Source organism: Rhagoletis pomonella, unplaced genomic scaffold (genome assembly GCF_013731165.1).
Source record: "Rhagoletis pomonella isolate Grant_MI unplaced genomic scaffold, Rhpom_1.0 Rhpom_scaffold_00004, whole genome shotgun sequence".
Taxonomy (NCBI): Eukaryota; Metazoa; Arthropoda; class Insecta; order Diptera; family Tephritidae; genus Rhagoletis; species Rhagoletis pomonella.
In genome coordinates, this window is record NW_023458558.1 from 11,919,607 (window position 1) to 11,940,023 (window position 20,417).

Consider the following 20,417-nt stretch of genomic DNA (forward strand, 5'->3'; position numbering starts at 1 on the left):
AACGGCGACGAATCGACATTTCACGGTCTTCAGCAACACTCTCAGAAACAGACGCAATATTCTCTTCTGTACGCACTGTACGCATTCGTGTGGTTGGTTTAATGTCCAATAAAGTAAACTGAGTGCGAAACTTGGTCACAATCGCATTAATTGTTTGCTCACTTGGTCGATTATGTAGACCATAAATCGGACGTAAAGCGAGAAACACATTTCGAACCGAACACTGATTTTGGTAATAAAATTCAATGATTTGCAAGCGTTGCTCGTTAGTAAGTCTATTCATGATGAAATGTCAAAGCATACTGAGCATCTTTCTCTTTGACACCATGTCTGAAATCCCACGTGATCTGTCAAATACTAATGCATGAAAATCCTAACCTCATAAAATCACCCGTTATATGTGTATACACAAGACGTGCACATGCGCTAAATCGGGTGCGCTCAAATATGGCGGCAAGCACTTGTGTGCAACAAATTTATGGTTCGTCAAAGCGCACTTGATTCCCACGTAGTCCGGAGGGACGTATGGTAAATATGTGGAAAATATACAAAAAAAAAAGAAGAAAATTCAAAATATTTGTATGTGCTTCATAAATAAAAATAACTGCCCGGGCATGCATACATGGTGCAAGAAATATATTAATAAATATGTGTGATATATTCGACTAGAAATGAACACGAATACTAGGTATGTATCTCGGCATTTTCCGTACTAAGCTTCATTGTGAAATCTGGTGAGCCCTAGACAAAAAAATGGCGAAAGTACCTCTGCCCGGCTGGTCGATGTCCTCGGGAAGAGAAAGGCTGACATCACCGGAAAGCGTGGAGCCTTGCGACGTCTACTTCAGCTGCCACGTAAAGGAGCGCAAATTCAGTGTTGGATTTGTGGTGGAAGAGAGGCCACGCAGGCGAGTAGGTACTGCCGCTCAACTCAGTGGACGAACGTCTAGCCACAGTCCGCATCAAAGCGTGATTACTCAACATCTCGCTCATCTGTGACCATGCCCGACCTACAGTTTTACGTCGACTCCGAACGGCGATTATATTTTTATGAGAAGCTGTTTTTCATGGCAGAAATACACTCGGAGGTTTGCCATTGCCTGCCGAGGGACGACCGCTGTAAAGAAAAAACCTTTTTCTATATTTATTTGCGATGTTGCTTTGACCAGGGCTTAAACCTAGGTGCTGATGTACGAAAGCGCGCACTGCTTACCACTACACCACAGCGGCTTTATTATAATATAGTGCAATTTAGAAGTCGCTAAGACTTACCGTTAATTTGTGGCAATTGCTTTTTTTTGACGGTGTTACGTATTTTTTTCATACACTGTAAGTATGCTTGACTGTTTTTTTTTGAAAGATAAGCAAATGAGCAGCTTTTTATAATGCTCAATTTTAATGAGTTACAAAACTGCAAACCAAATTTTTTTCTAAAGATTCTATTTAAAAAGTTTGATGTGTTGGGGAAACGTTGTAGAATTAATTTTTATAGTTTTCTTTGCACGAAGTTGGAAATTTCATATTGTGTGGGTTTTGTTAGGAAAAGAGCTTTACTTTCATAAAATAATTAATAAACGTTAAATAAATCAAGGAAAAATAGCAAAAACTTACTAAAATGTCGAGTCCTAATTTCTAGTTTGGCCACTGTATGTATTCCTGGAATCGGAACACAGGCATTCAGATTAGAAAATAATAACTATTTATGGAGAAAATTACGTTTACATACCAACATCACTTAAAACACGTTCATAGGTATGCCATTTTAATGAGCTGTAAAGTCGTCGAAACAAAATAAATAAATTACCAAGGCAATGGGTCAAAATAGAGAACTGTCCCATATAATAAAGAACGGATGGTCACCGTATTCATCATGCCCGTGCTGGTATATGGCGCAGAAGATGGAAAATGAAAACATCCGATGGGCGGCTTTTGGAGTATTCGAGAGTAAGATTTTGCAGAAGATTTACGGGCCTTCAAGTGTTTGCGACGGCGAGTACCGCAGATGATGGAACGATGAGCTGTTTGAGCTTTACAACGATATACGTATGTGGACTCAGTGCAGCGAATGAAAGTCAGCGGCTGCGCTGGCTTGGCCGCCATGTCGTTCGAATGAGCACCGACCATTAGCGCACACAAGGGGTGTGTTTTCTTTTCCATTTCTGGTCCGTCGTTTTATATGAATTTTTCGTGTTTCTTGAGAGTTCAGTTAATTTTTTCGGTATTCGAAATATTAAAAAAAATTAGAAATCGTGAAAAATCACCATATCTATCGAAAGCCAGAAACCAGAAATCGAAAAAAGGAACATAAAAGTGCAAAAATTCATGGAATCAATACATTTATTTTTACTGAGTCTTTTTCAGTATTTTTTACCGTACCGTTAATTTTACGGTACCGTTAATTTCTTCATGATCCAATCATCTCTAAACCAAATTACGGGACGAACCTTGAGGTACCATCTTTCTACAAAAAAATAATTATTGAAATCGGTTCACGTGGTCCAAAGTTACGTATTCCGGCGAATTGATAACCTCCCCTTTTTTTAAAGTCGGTTAAGAGTGTTTGAGTTCTGTTAATCTTATGTAAATACAGTGCAGTTTATGAATTTTAAAACGTTTATTTATTTATTACATACTGTACATAAAACTTGCATAAATATATTTTAAAGAGCGTATCATCTGAAGAAAATTTTCAGTATTTTCCGGTGATATATCTTCAGAAATATAAAACCGCCCCTAAAATATATTCCTGGGTGCGCCCCTAGCACCGACAATTCAATATTTAATACATTTTTAAAAACTTTGCCGCCGCATTGGATTTCAAATAACGTTTGACACTATTTAAAAAAAAATCGCGGCCAAATTTCAATTTTGCTGCCATGCGTAAATAGCTGGCTTTATATTCTTCTACCTACATGATTGTATATGTAAGTTTAGGTGGTGTCGTGACACAATTCTGCAGAAAATGTGGCGCTACGCGAAATGCTCGCTGCATGGATTGGGCGCGGATTATTTGTGACGCCATCATGTAGAGATGTATGTATGTATGTAGGGCTATCGTCAAATGCATTCAGACGGCAGCACTAACCGCTTCAATCACGTCTTCCAGTAGAATGTATGAGTGAGTGGCTTTGCGGTTGTTTGTGCGCCATTGTGTACATTTACATTTCATACATACTTTTGTTGCGACTGCGCTTGCTCCTACTTGCAGGCAACAGTTTTTTTTTCAGGAATTTGCATAAATAAATTTGTATATATTTATTTGCAGCTGCATTTTCACATTTATTTAAATCATACGAGCTACTTTTGCCACTTAAAGCGTGACATACATGCCTACATAAAACTTACATGTTACATATGCATACATACATATACTAAAAATATGCAAACATACACACATACTTGCCGGTTGTTTGTGTGTGTGTGTATGGATGCATGCATGTTGATGACAACATGCTCAGCTGCTCGGTTATTTTGTCGTTTGTTATGGTTGCAGCTTATAAACTTTGTTATTTCAACCGGAAGCGGATGTTGTATTTCACTCTCTATGTTGCGGCTGTGTCCAGCCGCTGTTCGCTGCTCACTGCTCACTTTCGCCCGGCTCGCCCGCTCAGTCTGACAGCTACTACCGTACAACCATCATTTCTCACACAAAAGCCAACTTCGTCCACTCTGCTGCCATGTGTTGATTTTGACATCGTCTATACCTCCATCTCCAGCTGTGCTGCTGTGGACAGGTTGAGGTTGTTGATTTGTTGGCGTTAGTTTTGCACAGTTTTGATTATCGCCTGAGTGGGCGCTGTTTGTTGTGTTCTCAGCATTGCTTCTTGTGTGACATGCAAAGCGAAATTTCGTGCGACTTTGATGTGCATATAACATTTGAGTTGCTTTGGAATCGGTGCGATAAGGTTTTATAATTTATTAATGGCGTTTAACCGACTCCACAAAAAGGAGAAGGTTATCAGTTCGTCGGAATATTTTATTTAAAATTTTTTTTGTTATGTATGTTACCGCATAATTTGGACCAAGTTAAACGATTTCAATAATTCTTCTTGTAAAAGAACGGTGTTACCTCACCTCAGGTGATCCCATTCTAATTTGGTTTAAATCCGCTCATTGGATCATGAAGAGATTAACGATAATCTTAAATTATTTCTTTTTGTTATTTAATGGTCCCAGCTGACTCAGCATTTTCTGATGCACCAGGATGAATAAGTGTTGAAAATGTCCTTTTAAAACTTTATCCTTGAAAATCCTTGGAAATTTCCAATATTAAAAAAAAAAATATATATATATATATCAAGGACTAATATGTAAATTACCACTTCAACGAATTTCGTCCTTCTACCTTTATTAGTTTTAGATAAACAAAAATTTTACACTTCTCTTATAAGATATTGATGGTTACAATATACATAAATGAAGATACTAGAATTATTACACTACACAGCACTCGGCTGGGTATTGAACCAAACCGATTTTTTTTTTAAGAGATAGAGTCATAGGTAAAAAAGAAATTTATCCGCTTTTCGAAGTAAGCCTCCAAATCGAGATATGGGCCTTCGAGGTTCGAAATAGGGCCTTTGGTAAAAAATTATTTTTTATTATTATGTCTTAATAACTAAAAAACTAAAAATATAGACGTAGTCCGCCTATTGCTTTTATTTAAAAGGTATATAGCCTTCGAAAAATTTAAAACCTTATATTTCAAACAATTTTAAACTGATTTTTGAAAAAATGGTATCGTGGTTAACGCTACTAAACTCCCTTTATTTTGATATACATATTTTTATGCTTCGTATGCAAAAATTTGAGAAAAAACATTTAAGAAAAAAAAATACCTTTTTTATAAAAAAAAGATATTTTGAACCAAAAAAAAAATACTTACTGCAACGCAATCAAACCTCCTTTCTTCTGATATGCGTATTTGTATACTTCGTATATAAAAATTCTAGAAAAAACACGTAAAATGAAAAATAGCTTTTTTTTATAAAAAAATATTTTAATCAAAAAAATTACATACCGATTTTTAAAAAGTTGGTATCTTTGTAAAGGTGATTAAACCCCCTTTCTTTTGGTATGCATATTTGTATACTAAAAACGTGAGAAAAAAACACTTAAAATCAAAAAATACACTTTATAAATAATAAAAAAAAATATTTTAAACAAAAAAATTTTTTACAAATTGGTATCGTTGGAAAGGATACCAGAAGACCTATACTTTCTTAAACCCAAAAATTTCTATATAAATAAACAAAAAAAAATTTATGGAAAACATTTTTTCCCTCTATAGATATAAACTCTTACAAAAAATTAATTAAAAACATTTTTTCCCTGTATATAAACTCCTACAAAATTGACTGTCGCACGGTGTTATCACTCTATGGCATAAAAAAGGGTCAAAGCTCTTGAGGATTATTCTCGTTTATGGGAAACGTCTTAGAATAATTAAGAGTTAAAATTTGACAGCTAGTTTCACCAGATTCATTTAAGTGAAAATTACTTTGATTTTCGAATTTTTGGCCAATCCATTTTAATTTGTATTTAATTTTAATTTAAGTGACCTATGAGCTTCACTTAAATAAAAATTAAATCAGAATAACCACGCTCAGAGTTGTTACATGTTTAATCACCAGATCATTGTGTATTCGTTGCTTTCTTGTATACCAGCCCTGCTTTTACAACACAGCGTGCCAAAGCTTTCAAAAACTCTCAGTACAAATGAAAGCTTTCGCTGGCCTAGTCTGTTTTACAAGCAACAACAACCTTTTACTCACTTAAATAAATAACTTATTGAAACTGAAAATAATTTAAATGAGAATTAAATAAAAAATTAAATTAAAGTTAATTTCCATTTAAATGAGTTTGGTGTAACTGGCTGTGAGTGTTTTGCATTATGCGTTAATGCCCTGTCCACTTTTTGTTTTTAACGTTTCAATGTATTTTCTGTTTCGTTTTCGCATAAACTTCTGAGTAATTTATTTTGTAGATGTTTACAGACACTGTTGTGTTTGGTTTGCGGTTGCGTATACGACATGCCAGCCACAGGCGGTCACTTCGTTAACCAACAAGCTGTTGTGTATCACATTGTTGCAATTTTAAATAGTTCTACATTTAAAAGGAAATTGCAATGAAATTGCAACAAAGCGTTCAATAGATAGTGAAGTTGAATACAAACTAAAAGAAATAAATGCCAGAGAAGAATTTGCTTTCCTTTCTAAGCTTAGTTACTGTGAATTTTATTTTCTAATTAAATCCTTTAAAATAAGGTGTGAAATGTTTCAGCTTTTCTGTTCTAAAATTATTGAGTTGCGCTGCATTTGACACCTATTTTCAAATTGATTTGTGCTTTATTTGTTTATTCAAGTAGAAATTGAAAAAAAAAATGATATTAAAATTTTACGAATTTTCTTTAAGAAACTTATTGATTTTATAGCATTTGCATTGCGTTGGGAATTTTAGACCGAACATAATTGGTGAGTAAAAGCCTGTGCTGCCCTGACTGTAGACAAATGCAAGCATATTAATTATTTGCATGTTCTTTTGCATTGCATCCATGGCGTATGAGCAATATTTACACACACACGCACACACACACACTCACACTTGCATGCGCACATAGATACATATGCATTGTATGTCTGTTTTCCCAGCAATTAGTACTAAAACGAAGGCAGCCGCTGCGTTTGCCTTTGACAGTGACAAATGTTATGTGCCGACGAGCCGTATGCGTGTTGTGTACAGTGTTGCCGTGGCCAAAAATAAAATTTACCAAAATCGTTAAAAATAATTACCAAATCTCGTAAAAATTAAGCAACTAATTTTTACTTTATTTGGGCTTTTCTTACCAAGCTTGGTAAATTAGTTAAAGAAATAAAAAAAATAAGCAAGTGAGTAAGTAAAGGCATTATGAGAAGCTATTTCATGGCAGAAGAACACTCACTAGATTTGAAAATGCAACGACCGTGGATCGGGAGATGCTCAGAGCAACATTTCCTGGAATTTATACGGATCCTAAAATAAAATAAAAAAAATTATGGAAATGGTAACTCATAGTCAGAAACAAATTTTTGAGGGAAATTTTCCGTTTTGAATATTTTAATAATAAAAATTAGCAAAAGGAAGAAAAATTTAACATTTTAACAGGTAGGAAAAAAATGTATCAATTTTGCTTAAATTTAAGCGAAACGGCAACACTGGTTGTGTATTAGTGCTGCTCTGTTGGGGAGCTTGTGTGCTTGCCGTCATTGCGTACGGTTAATTGAATGCGTTTTATGCTGCATTTGACCCGTATTTGCAGCAGCAGCAGCAGCAATGGCAAGCAAACAATGCATGTTACTGAATGCTTGCGAACTTCGTGTTGCAATACATGTTCGGCATCTTTTATATTTTCATGCTGCATATATTTGCTTGTGCACTTTTGTTTGCGACGGCTTTGGTATGCCTTGCTATAACAATATTTGACACCTTATTATAATTTAATATCAACAAATTAATCGGTAATTGAAATTGTCACAAACAGTGATGTATTTGTCTTTGCCTTGGTGGTTGCTTATCTGGGCTAAATGTGTGACTTATTTGTCTATGTGGTAGTTGCAATAAAGTAAAGTAAATAAATTCAAAAAAAATTATTCACGTATGAAATGCCTTTCTACCCTGAAGTTTATATCGACGGTCGCTTCGCAAGTCTCACTGCGCGGCTATAATGGCAACTCACATTCCCTCCAGGGATAAGCGGCTAGGTGGCAGTTATTGGAATGAGTCAGGTTAACTTTAACATGGATGGGTGGAAGCAATATAGAAAGGTCAGCGGAAGGGTCTTCTGCCAAATGTAACCACTAGCTTCAAATGTAGACCCCCAGATCACTGGGGTGTGTTCCAGGTAGAGAGAGCTCCTTTGGCTGATGATTTGTGCAACGTTGCAAAAGAGATGGCATGATAGCAAGCAGCGGTCAGGGCTTTGGCCTAGCTGACGGTGTGCTCAGCTCTTAAAAGCTGTGCTACAAAAAGTCCTCTCTGGACGGGGGTGGAGGATAGCAGGCACACAGCCGTAGCTCTCAAATCCGATGTTGGGATACTCTCCATATGGTGTGCAACGCACCCTTTAAACCGCAAAAAATAGGCTCTCCGGGACGGAAGTCGCTCATAGCATGCAATGCTATCACAACCCGGGACCATAAGAGTTACAACTTTTTTAACTCTGGGTGTCAGGTAAGCATTTCGGTAGTACCTGGCAATGCGACATCTGACCTAGAGCCTGAGCTAGAGGGTATGTAGATCCAGTATTCCTTGTTAATTCTGGCAAAAATATATACATATGTACACACATGTGAGTATTAGTATATAAGGAACCAGTTTAAGCTGAATATACGCAAAGGCGTGCATGAATACCTTTTATCGATTGAAGTAATAAACATACAAATTTAATGAAATCACTTAAACTCGTTTATATGTAAATACTCGCATCTTACATATATCTTCTACTTTGTATTTATACTACATATGTATGCATGTATTTTCCATCTTGATCAAATAAACACTAAACACTACGCCTGACCTTTCATAAGAACTCTCCACATTTTGTTCTTAACTGCCCAAAGTGTTTTTAAATCGCCGTAAGCTATTTGCTGTCACTTAGGAATTGATATTAAATAATCGTTTCAAATTATTACATAATCTCTTAGGAGCATTATACAAATATGTGTGTATAAGTAAGCGCACATTCGGTACGCACAAGTTACCCATAAACGAAGTAATCGAACGTACAAAAGGATACATATTGGCTTGCCATACTACATGGCGTATACGTAATTGCAATATCATCGACAACTTATAACAAAGGTTTATACATATTCGGGCTTTTACAAATTTGAAGATAAGTTACGTAACAAGGGACAAAAACAATTGAACGAAACTTTCAATAAAATATTTTTCTAATCAAATATACTCTGCTATATTATTGAAAGTTTTTGCCTACTGGGTAGTATTTAGCATAATTTCCATACGATTTGAAATCGAGAAATTCCGCTTTGCCTAATCGTATGAAATGAGCTTGCTGAGAAAAAGCTATGTGCATATACGTACGTATGTATGTACGTTTGCGTATGTTTGTATGTACATTAGCGTGGTCCAAAAATACATGCGTTAATAATAAATTTAAAATGTTAAGCTCTCAACTTGCTAGGATTTTTCTAACTAGAAAAAAAAGAATATCCGTATTTTTCGTTAAAACAAGAAATATTTAGAACTGCCTCAAAGCCCATTAATATTTCCGTATATTTTATATGGAGAAAAAATTATATATAATTCTTCAAATAAATATTTTTCGAACAGAGAACTCTGTTTCTCTTAAAATTTAGTGGTCCTACAAAAACTCAAAAAAAAAAACGCAATGGTGGTACCCATACAAAATGGTGAGTATTAAAAATATACAAAACATGAAACTATTCATGGGCTTTGAAACACTTTTAAACATCTTTTTTTTACAAAAAAAAAAAAAAATACGGGAATTTTTTTTCCATTTAGTTAAATACAGGGAGTGAGAGTTTAATATTTTAAACTTTTTTTTTCTGGACACCCTAATGTACATGCCATCAAAGAATAACGAGGAAGATATAAGTGGAAAGGGAATCAATACAACCACTTAAACGATTGACTTTAGCAAATAGCTTTAGACGTAAGCATTTATTTGGCATTATATATCTACCAACAAATACATAGAGTCTACATTGTATGTAGACACACATTCCAAACACATAGCTTCAGTCTGCTTCTTCACCCGCCATCGAGGCGTTGGTATAATAATACGAAAAATTAGTATTATATTGGCATCATAACCCATAATCATAAAGTCAAATAAAAATACATTATGCGAGACGTGAAAATGTCTGTAGATCGAGGAAAAAGGCGGAAGAGAATGGCTGATTTGACGATAAAACTAAAAAAAAAAGTTAAGAAAGTGTATTCCCGTAAGGGTGTTAAATAAGTACATACATTTATATGTTTTTATTTACTATATTTTCATAAGGAAGTATATATTCCATAGAAAAATAAATCCAGCTTGGCAAATTCTCAATTTTCCTACCAGCATACAACGCGGATACGAAAAAGATTTAAATGCATATGTTGGCGCTCACATTGGGGTTTGTGGTTTTGTAACTGCATTTGAGCTTATTTGTGAGTTAAATAAAATGCATTTAATTATACTATGCATACCTACTAACTGCGAATGCGCGTATTGGAACTACTCACACAAAGCATACATAGGCATACGAGTACGAATACGAACACATTCGCAAAATGAAATACGACCTTTGGGGGAAAGTAAAATACATTTTCGGTTGACTAGTGGTTTTATAGCATTTCGTAATTGCGACAACCGCAAAACCACTTCGTTAATGCCGACAAACATGTTCAACAAACTGTGCGTACAGAATAGTAAAATGCATTTTGCGCTTCTGAATACATCAAATTATTCAAATCAAAAATTGAATGGCACACATACATACAAACATACATACGAAAATTAGGGCGTGTCAATTTGTATGGGAATTTTTTCCGGCGATGCGCTTATAGCACAGAATGATTCTACGTGTAATTCTAAACAAATTTGCGGAATAAACCTTGGGTCTACAATCAATTGGGAGTTTGCCAAATTGCGAAAATAGGTTTCTTAGCATTTTGCTGTTGTGTCATAAAAAAGTGCTTAAATTTTGTATAAAAGAATAATGTTTGTTAAAATTTCGACCAGAGCACACAACAGTTAAAATGTTCACGTTTTCTTCGAAATGTATTTTCGCCATTTGGCGAACTCCAAATTGGTTTTAGACCCATGGTTTCTGCGGAATTCCTACGCTTTACATATGCATATAGTTTAAAAAAAAAATTGACCAGTCCTAATGCACATACATATGTATGTATGAGTATGAAAGCCGCACTGTAGTGTGCCGCTCACATGAGTCGGCTAAAAAGTGTATTTGCGCGAAATTTTAATTAAATTTCTTGCTATAGTGAATTGCAGATATTAAATTAGTACACCTTTGAAGAAAGTTCGTGATATGTCGACTCGAGTTATACGATTAAGAATTTAATTTTCACGAGAAAGTCGATAATTTTCCTACTTTCTTAATAACTTTAAAACAATATTAACCAACACCCAAAGGAGAAGTCAACATGGGCTATGAATACGTTGAATCCCTACAATTCTGCAGCACCGGATGGGATAGTGCTGGCCATGTTACAACACTCCTGTGAAAGTGTAATACCTCATTTTATGAGTATATTTACAAGGTGCTTGGCAGATGGGTACGTACCCAATGCTTGGAGGGAGGACAGCGTGATATTTATTCCTAAAGCAGGAAAGTTAAACCAGTCCTCCCCCAAGAATCTTAGACCAATAAATCTTTCATCGTTCTTACTAAAAACACTTGGAAGACTTATTATGTGTCGATAGCGCTCTATACGAAGTGGGCGGTGCTATTGAAAAGCTATTGGAATTTAGGGAAGTTTTAAAATATATGTAGGTATCAAACGAACAAGTGTTTAGAAATTTTTAAATTGAACATTTAGAATTTTTTTTAAGATGCTAAAAGAGGGCTAGGAGATAAAAATATTTTAGTTTTAAAATACTTTTAAAGGGGTTGCCACCTATATGAAAAGTCGAATTTGTTCTACTTATAGCTAAGCTGTATAAATTCAATATCGAAATATTAGTGTCAAACGAAAGAGTTTAAAGAAAACTTTAGGCTGATAATATTTTTAATTAGGGTTGCCAACAATTCTTTTTTTTTGAATTTTCAAAATGAGAAGTCAATTTAAAGAACTGCGATTCGACATAGATGTCCACAGGTTCTAATTTTTGGAGTTAGAACCTTTTTGGGCGGTACAGGGAGATTTAAAATTTGATGAAATGAAAACCGACACCATGCGAAACCTTTCACCACTGAGAAACGGTTTAGATTAATAATTAGGAATATTTTTGGAGCTTTTTAAATAGGGCTTAACCTGTTTAAAAAATTAAATTAAATTTTGGCGTTTTGACGCCACACGGTTTCACTACCATAACTTAAAAAAAATTATTTTACAAAATTTTTATGGTTATTAAAAAAAATACTGCTGTTTAGTCTGGAAAAAGTTGGAGTTTCTCGATATCATTCGGTTTCGGTTTGCGCTTATAATTTTTTGTTTCAGACAAAAATTCCGACCTTTGTCCCGCCCGCAAATGAGTAATTTCAGCGAAGAGACGCTCGACGAGCAGGGTTATAAATCGACTGGAAGTTTATATTTCGTCACGAAAAAAGTATTTTATAATCTTAAAGTATGAACAAAAAAAAAAAACAGTAAAATATTAGATGAATCAGTACTTTTTTCACTTCCAAAAAACCTAAGCACGATCCGCTAATAGCCATCTTAGAGTTAATACTAATCAAACGTTGATAAGTTAACGAAAATATTACAAATTTTAATTTCAAAAGGCATTGTAGTAATAGCTACATAAATAATTCAAAAACCTATTCAACACTAAAAATCATCTGTCTCTAAACCCTTCGTAATAAAAACTTTAAATTGCTAAAAGCAATTCTAAACCGGTGTACTTTGTAGTTCGTTAAAAGAGGGCAGGAGTTAAAAGCAATGAGGTCAACTCAGTGACAATAAAAACATCAACAACATAACTGATATTGTGAAACAACACTAAAGTATACTCAGATAGTCGCATCCTTGGTCAGTTAGAATTATGGACATGTGTGGTTGTACCATAGCTACACATTTACACACATACACATGTATATTCCTCTTTATGTATATGTAGTAGTACTAAAGACTTCTACGTGTGAGCTGAGAGAGAGAGAGAGTGGCTGTTTGTTGACTGTGTGACAATGATGACCCAATAAATTTACCAACTTTTGCTAAATAACGAAACAAACATTGGGGCTAAACACACCCTTTGGCTGTTGCCATAACCGCCACTGTGTATGTAAGCATCCATACATACCTAAACTTATGGATACAAACATATATGTATATGGATTGTAAGAGCCAGAATTGTGCCATGTACGATGACGTTGTAATAAACACTTGGCAGCTTACCAAAGTTTACACTTTTTTGCGCTGTTTAAGTTGCTTCAGTTTTTTTGTTATTGTTTGTTTGATTATGTAGAGTTGTTTTTGTTGCTATTTGTAGTACGGCTTTTGTCTTTAGTCGCATAAATAACTTGTTGGGTTAAATTTGTACGGATGTAAGAGTATAAACTGAAAAACTATGACATTAACTCAAGCTAAGCTGTGGGCGGTTGAACGTACGCCACTGAGCGATGTTGGGCGAGAGCGTAAAGGTTCATTTACTTGGGTAGCTTATATGAAAATATGTGTATGCGCAGCGTGCACGTTTACCGTTTTTTAGTTTAGTTTGCATCAAAGCTTTTAAATATTTTAACAACGCCATTGAAAATTCTTGGCAGCGACTAAGCAAAAAGCGAAAGTCCAAAGTTCATAATTTTCAAGCGCCAAACGCAACAAAAAAAACACCGAGTTAAAAGATAAGACTTTTTGATAAAGGGTTGTCGGTTAGTTTGCATGAAAAACGAAACTTTTGCCACGAGCTTTAAAATTTTAAGTCGGTAGCTGTAGAATATAGAAAGACAAAAAAAAAAAAAAACAGCAACAACTAAGTGCAGGGCGCATCATTAAAAATTAATCGAAATTTTAGCTCCAGCACTAGTGATTTTGGTCACTCGCTCATAACTTTTTATTCCCTTTATCTCCTCTCTTTCAACCTGTATTTCTCACAAAATCCACAGTTTATGACTGTGGCTGTGCAGCACACGAAAATGGAGAAGATAATTTATGTGTGTATGTATGTATGTGTAGCTATTTGCACCTTTTTCAAATATCGTGTACGTGTGAATGTAAAATGTTAAAAAGTCCAAAGATCAATTGCAAAAAAGCATAAACTAAAAAAACCAAAGCCGAAAATAATGAAGCACACTTTACCACAGTGGCAAATTCAGAAATGACTTTCCCTGACACGTAACTGCATACAAGCACAGGTACGCTGCGGCAGTGCTCATATTTAATACCCAGCAAACAAAATTGGTAGTGGCTTTCGATTACGAATAGTTTGCGCTAGTAAAAAAACAAAACGGCTCCCTCTGGAAGTAAGGGTGCGTACACACAGAAAGCCGAGCGGGCTCGAGCGAGGCTGCTGATGTTCACAATGAACGAAGCGGAGCGGTCGTAAAGATATCGCATAGGTGACCGACATCGCAAAGTGGCTAAAATATTTGTTTAATTTGTTTCTATTGCTTTCTAAAAAAATAGATTTTGTTTAATGCCTTATAAACATTCGGACTCATTTTAGTGCCAGAAAGATTAATTTTAGACTCATAAACTCTGAGCACTCAGAAATTGTTTAAAGGGTTATTTCACTTTTTTCTTCGTATCAGAGTCACGAAGCTGAAAAATCAACAAAAAAAATTAAAATCAAAAAAAGCTTTGCTTTCAGCTCCAAAAAGTTTCTGGATAACCTTACTGTATGAACATTAATTTTAAAACTCGATATGACTTGGCTCGGTTTTGTACCCTAAGTGAGGGTATTCCCCTTTTCTATCAAAACTTTTATAATACAGTCTTTAGGTCATCTTGTATACTTCCCACACAAATATTTTCACGATTGCATTGTCTTATTTACTTTAGAAGGGCCGTCTTACTGCTTAGCGACTACGCTGTGCTGGATATGTTGTCTATCCTTGTCAAGATTGTTTTGTCCCTTAAACTGTTTAAAGAAATTCGTGCCAGACTTTTTTTTAAATAGTATTAATCAGGTTTTTACACTAATTATGGGGTTTGGTTTTACTGAAGACTTTTTGGGATTTTTCGTAACTTTTTTGTTTTTCATTGGAGACTCTAGATTTTTTTTTTGGTACTAGGTTGCATTAAGGTTAGATTAGAAAGGCGTGTACAAAGTTTTCGTATTTTCATTCGAAGATATACTTGATCACAGAATTTCTCGTTAAAATGTTGGAGTGCGTCTTCATGTTATACGAAGTAATACAATTGAAGTTACCTGAAAATTAACGTCGCTTACGACAAATATACATTCGGCTAATCAAAAGTGGCGAAAATTATCCGAAATAAATAAATAAAATGAAATAAATTGATTAATTATTTCATTGCTGGCAGATACTCAAACTTTGGAATTCTGCGAAAATATCATATTATTTGAATTGTTAAAGTAGGTATAAACCCTTTATTCATTATTTTTCTAAAAAAAAAAATACTTCGACTCGATTTTCAGTGGAAATTCTTGAGATCGAGCTCACTTCAGCAGTGCAAGGATTTACTCTGAGCTTAAACTCACTTTTTATGCATAAGGCTCATTAACCTCAATTAACCACCATAATGAAATGACTTTGGGATCACTTGGTTTCTTGTGTCCACTCTATAAAGTATTTATGTCACTTTTTGACACTTTTAAGAATCCCGTCAAAACTTTTGCCTTTAAGGAGTCTGCGTCGTTTGTGCGTAGTATAGCGGGCCATATTGCATACCGTATAACATCGCAGGACAATTCGTATACCGACTTCAAAAGGGGCACAACTCAAAACTACGCGTTCGTCAGAAAATGCGAAAAACTATTTCTTAGCACATGATAATTATATGGGCAAGGTAGACTTTACCTTAGGTCTTTTAAAAAAAAATATAGTTTCATAAATGCCAAATTTTGAGTTGTGCCTCTTTTGAACACGATTAGTGGTATATGTATGTTAATTATTGTTTTAAGTAGAAATTCATAAACATTTAAGTGGGTTCTTGGTCTGCTCATGGCAATCTGATAGACGTATTAGTTTCTCAAACTACAAACTGTACTAAACAAAATATTTAATTTTTATTATAACTCATGTAAAGAATGATGTAAAATGGTTTATAACGAATTCGAATTTTTTCTCTCACACCTATAGTTAGCTTACGAAAAATGTAGTACCCATGGTGCACCACACAGAGGATGAAGGGCTATATTAGGATCGATTTTTTAATTTTTTCCTAATTTATGAGATATTTATATAGTATTTTTATATTTTTATATTTTTTTATTTTTTGTTTTTAAAAATTTCATAAGTCATCTTCTTTATCGCCTTTATTCAGAAAAGCAATTGTCATCTGAACTAACATCATTAGTCTCCTAGGTAATTGGAATTTCTAGTAAAGCTATGTTTACTGGAGACAATTTGAGGTGACTCTGATCGTAAACTTTTTTGTTTACATCCTTGCTTGGAACTAAAGAATCTCTTTAATCCATTGCTCTATAAAAAAACATCTTGCAGGGTTGCAAATCTACTAAATTTTTTATTGTGCCAAAGTCTGTCATTTCTATAGCCTCTATTCCGAGCTTCAGAACCCTTTTTAGCTACCATCCTTACTGGCAGAGGACTGTATCTTACTAACTACTATGTCCCTGCCATCAATTGAATTGTGAAATTTTTCGGAAATTGGATACCAGTCATAGGTTTTGATGTAGATTTCAGCAATTTAGATACAAAACGCCTTAAAACGGAGCTCAATAATTGGATAATAATACGATAAACATTCTATGGGTACATTCACACAGGAAGCGGAACCGAGTCGAGCGAAGCCGTTCCAAGCTGAGTGAAGCTTTCAAATTTCTGTAGCTTTATGAAAGTGTTCATACAGCAAGCTTTTTCAGAAGAGTTTTGGAGTTGAAAGCAAAGCAGCTTTTGATTTTGAAATATCTATATAATTGTTCTTCTTCATGCACTGCTCTGCTGCAAACAAGTTACCAAAATATTCAAACAAAACCGAATTTTACAACTAATCTTTTCAATAAAATTGAGCAAATCGTTTTGTGCTTTTAGTTAACGGTATTTTTTTGTGGTATCATGGCAGCTGAGTCCATTAGAAAAGCTCCATTTCGCTTCGTTCAGTACGAATACCAGCAGCTTCGCCTTGTTCCACCTTGCTTCACTCGGCGCCGCTTGGCTTTCTGTGTGAACGCACCATAAGATAAACTGGAAGTTTCTGAGCAGTTGCTCAGAGTTGCACTTTGCAAACAAATTGGTATTTTGAAAAGCTTTACGGCCTGTTTTTCCGCTATCACAAATCGGTAGCTGCAAAAAGTTATCCGACTTTCTTATAAACATTAATTTTCGAGCCATTTGGGCTATTTGGTTTCCACAACTGATGCCCCGTAATCAACCGGAAGAGTCATTGGCTGCGTTCAGCGAACTGAGTGCTCAGTAAACATGTTCATACAAAGAAAAATGCCATATTTGTTGAGAACGCTGTGATCCTCCACTTGAGGTCCTGTTGAGAAAAAACGCTTGAGATTACAGTTTAAAGGCCTGAACTTGATATTGGTCAAAAAGCATCATGAAGCAAATTTAGAGGCACAGTGATTCGTGTAGACAGTAGGGAAAGCGAATATTTCAAGAAGTTTAGAGTATCCAAGTGTGGATTTTATGAAATATAGAATTTTCCTAAGCCTATGTATATGCAGACCCATTTTGCGTGTAATGTCGAAAGCACCATAGTCGGAGTAGTCCATATTGCATCACTAATACCAATACGGACAGTGTATTTTACGTGCTCTAGTTGTCTAACTAGTGTTCCCACTCTCTATTGAATTGCATCAGATGTGGATTCGATGGAAAGTTTTAGGTTTAACTAGGGAGACATAGGGCCAAAATTAGAATTAGTTTATGTAAAAGGCCTTACATGTTATCGTGCATTACGTTCCACTCAATATACATGTTTGTGATTTCCGAGTATACTGCTTACTGGCTATTATTGGAATTATAGTGAGTTGGAAGCGCCACACAAACCCTGAATGTGTAGTTAGTGTTGCCGTGGTGGCAGTGGTTGGAGAGTTTCTCGAACTTTTTCGAAAATCTTCTTGCTTAGTCAAAGTGTTGTTTTTATCCACACACACACACACACACACGCACACACACGAAAAAACATGCCTTGATCGCTAAGGTAGAAAGAAAAGGCTATGAACTACAAGTGCCGACAAGTATGGCACATAAATTTGCTCGACTCAGGTGCAAAAGAGTTATGCTGTGTGTTTATTATTACGGTAGTACCTATGTACTTCGTAGAAAGCACTCACATAGCCAGCCAGCTAACCAACCAAACAACCAAATATGTGGGTGTGGTCATACAAATGTGATTTGGTTGTGTGCTAAAAATTTTGGAGGTGAACTTAACTTTGGCGCCGCTTAAAATTTTATCATAACCAAAAAGTGTTCGCCAACAGCGTCTTAAATTCTGGAAATGCTTGAAATGCATACATACATACATACTTGTATATGCTTATAAAAGCTGTGCAGACTTTGATAACTAAAATTGAAAACAAACAAGCAAAGGTAATTGGGGTGCTAGCTTGCTTCGCATTGTAGGCATAATTTAGGCCAAGTGTTTTTCTTTTGCTCGATTAAGTTCATAAACATAAACATAAATTCTTGAGAAATTATGTCTTATTAGTATTGTTTGTGTAATGCCATTGTAAACACAAACACATGCAAAGCACATCAACAAATACAAGTACTCAAATGATACACATACTTATACACAGTGGCGGCGAATCCTTTTGGCAAAAGTCCAAGTCCATAAACTACATAGTTTGGTGAAAGTAAAGCTTGATTAATTATTTACATAGTAATTTTTGCCAAACAATTTCCATTGCTTGAGATACATGCATTTGTAAGTATTACGTAGTGTATTTAAGTCTATATGTATGTATGTGTGTGTACATATCGCATTCAGCAGCTCGCATTGCGGAAATATTTCATTTTTACACATCGCTGCAAAAAGCAATTAGCCGCGCTTAGACGCCATTTTGGGTGGCAATAAAAATTCGAAAATTATAGTTTCAATCTTCAACGATGAGCAAGGTATTCATGCATGTACATATGTACGTACGTGTAGGGTAATTGTATGTAATCTCAGTTATTTATCTAAAATATCTGCGTTTAATTTTAAGTTAGATAAAAGAAGAATATAAACAAATTATATTCAAAAGGGAAAACCGATTTAAAGTTGTTCGCTCGGTGATAAAAGAAATGGGAATTTCTTACAGGAATTTGATTTAATGTGGAAAAATGCCACTGAAGATAGAACACCGCCGAAACCGATTTAACAACGTATCACGGAAATGGAAATTTCTTTACAGGCCAAGAGGTTATCACCAAAAAACTCACCATACTTCAGATCAACTAAAATTTTTTGTGACCTCAGCTTGTTAATATACAAATCGAGGTCCGCAGGGCTGGTTGTGGCCTTGGCCGTGGGTTTTAGCTATTCGAGATGTCAATACATACCGATTACTCAACATACTTCAGATGACTTGAAATTTTGATGGGATTTTATTTAAAGTATAAAAAAAATGAATCAAAGGCTACCTGCCCATTCTTATTGTCTTAAAGTACTGCCAAACATGATCTGAAAGTGCATTTTTGCAAATAAATATAAGTGATAGAAAACACTTGCAAATTATTTTCTCCCCTAACTTGAAAGCTTACTTTGAGAGGATTTTAGGGTCATGCAATTTTCGTCCTTGGTGAGTCCTAAAATAGCCAAATTGAGTTTACTTCATAATTGTTTTATTTAATATCCGATTCCAAAGTGTTATATATCGTTGAAAGTTCGATAAATGGTGAAAAAGATAATTTTGTGTGCTGTACATCTTTCTCAGCTACTTTTACCCTAGAATGTCTCATTAACCTACTAAGTGCAAATAACTCAATTTGTACCCAGTTAAACATAATTTTAATTTAAACATTTTAGTAAGCGATGCATTTTTTTCCTAAGTTAATATTAGGAAATATTACTGTGACTTGAAATTTCTCTTTGCACCGGAGAAAATGTTGATGTTGATAGATAACGCATACGCCATGGCATGCGAGTAATTTAGGCAAACAGGCTAACAGGCTAACAGGCGAATAATCACGTGCATGTCTTTTGCCATTGGGTTTTAAATGCAAGTTTGGTAATAATGTGGAAATTCGGCATAAGTCTCAGTGCTTCACACGAGTTGATACTATACAAGGTTTTGTTAGAAGCTGCCTTATGAAATTTTTAAAGTATTTTATAACACTGTAGGGACGCTAACATAACACAGAAAACGCCGAGACACGTAAATGTCATAGATTGCGCATCTGTAAACCATTTTTCTAGATCAGGTTATTTTTCCAAGACATTTTAGTTTTAAAAGCCAGGTTATGCAAGACTTAGACTTCAGTTCACTTACATAGAAACATAGAAACGATTACTCTGCGTGTCACCTAATACCTTTCCACTTTCTTTTGATTCTCAGAATTTGTATTTGTACACACAAAATTATAAACGTTTAATTTGTTGAGGGTAAAAACGGATACAGAATTACAATTGAGATAAATGTTGTCACTCGT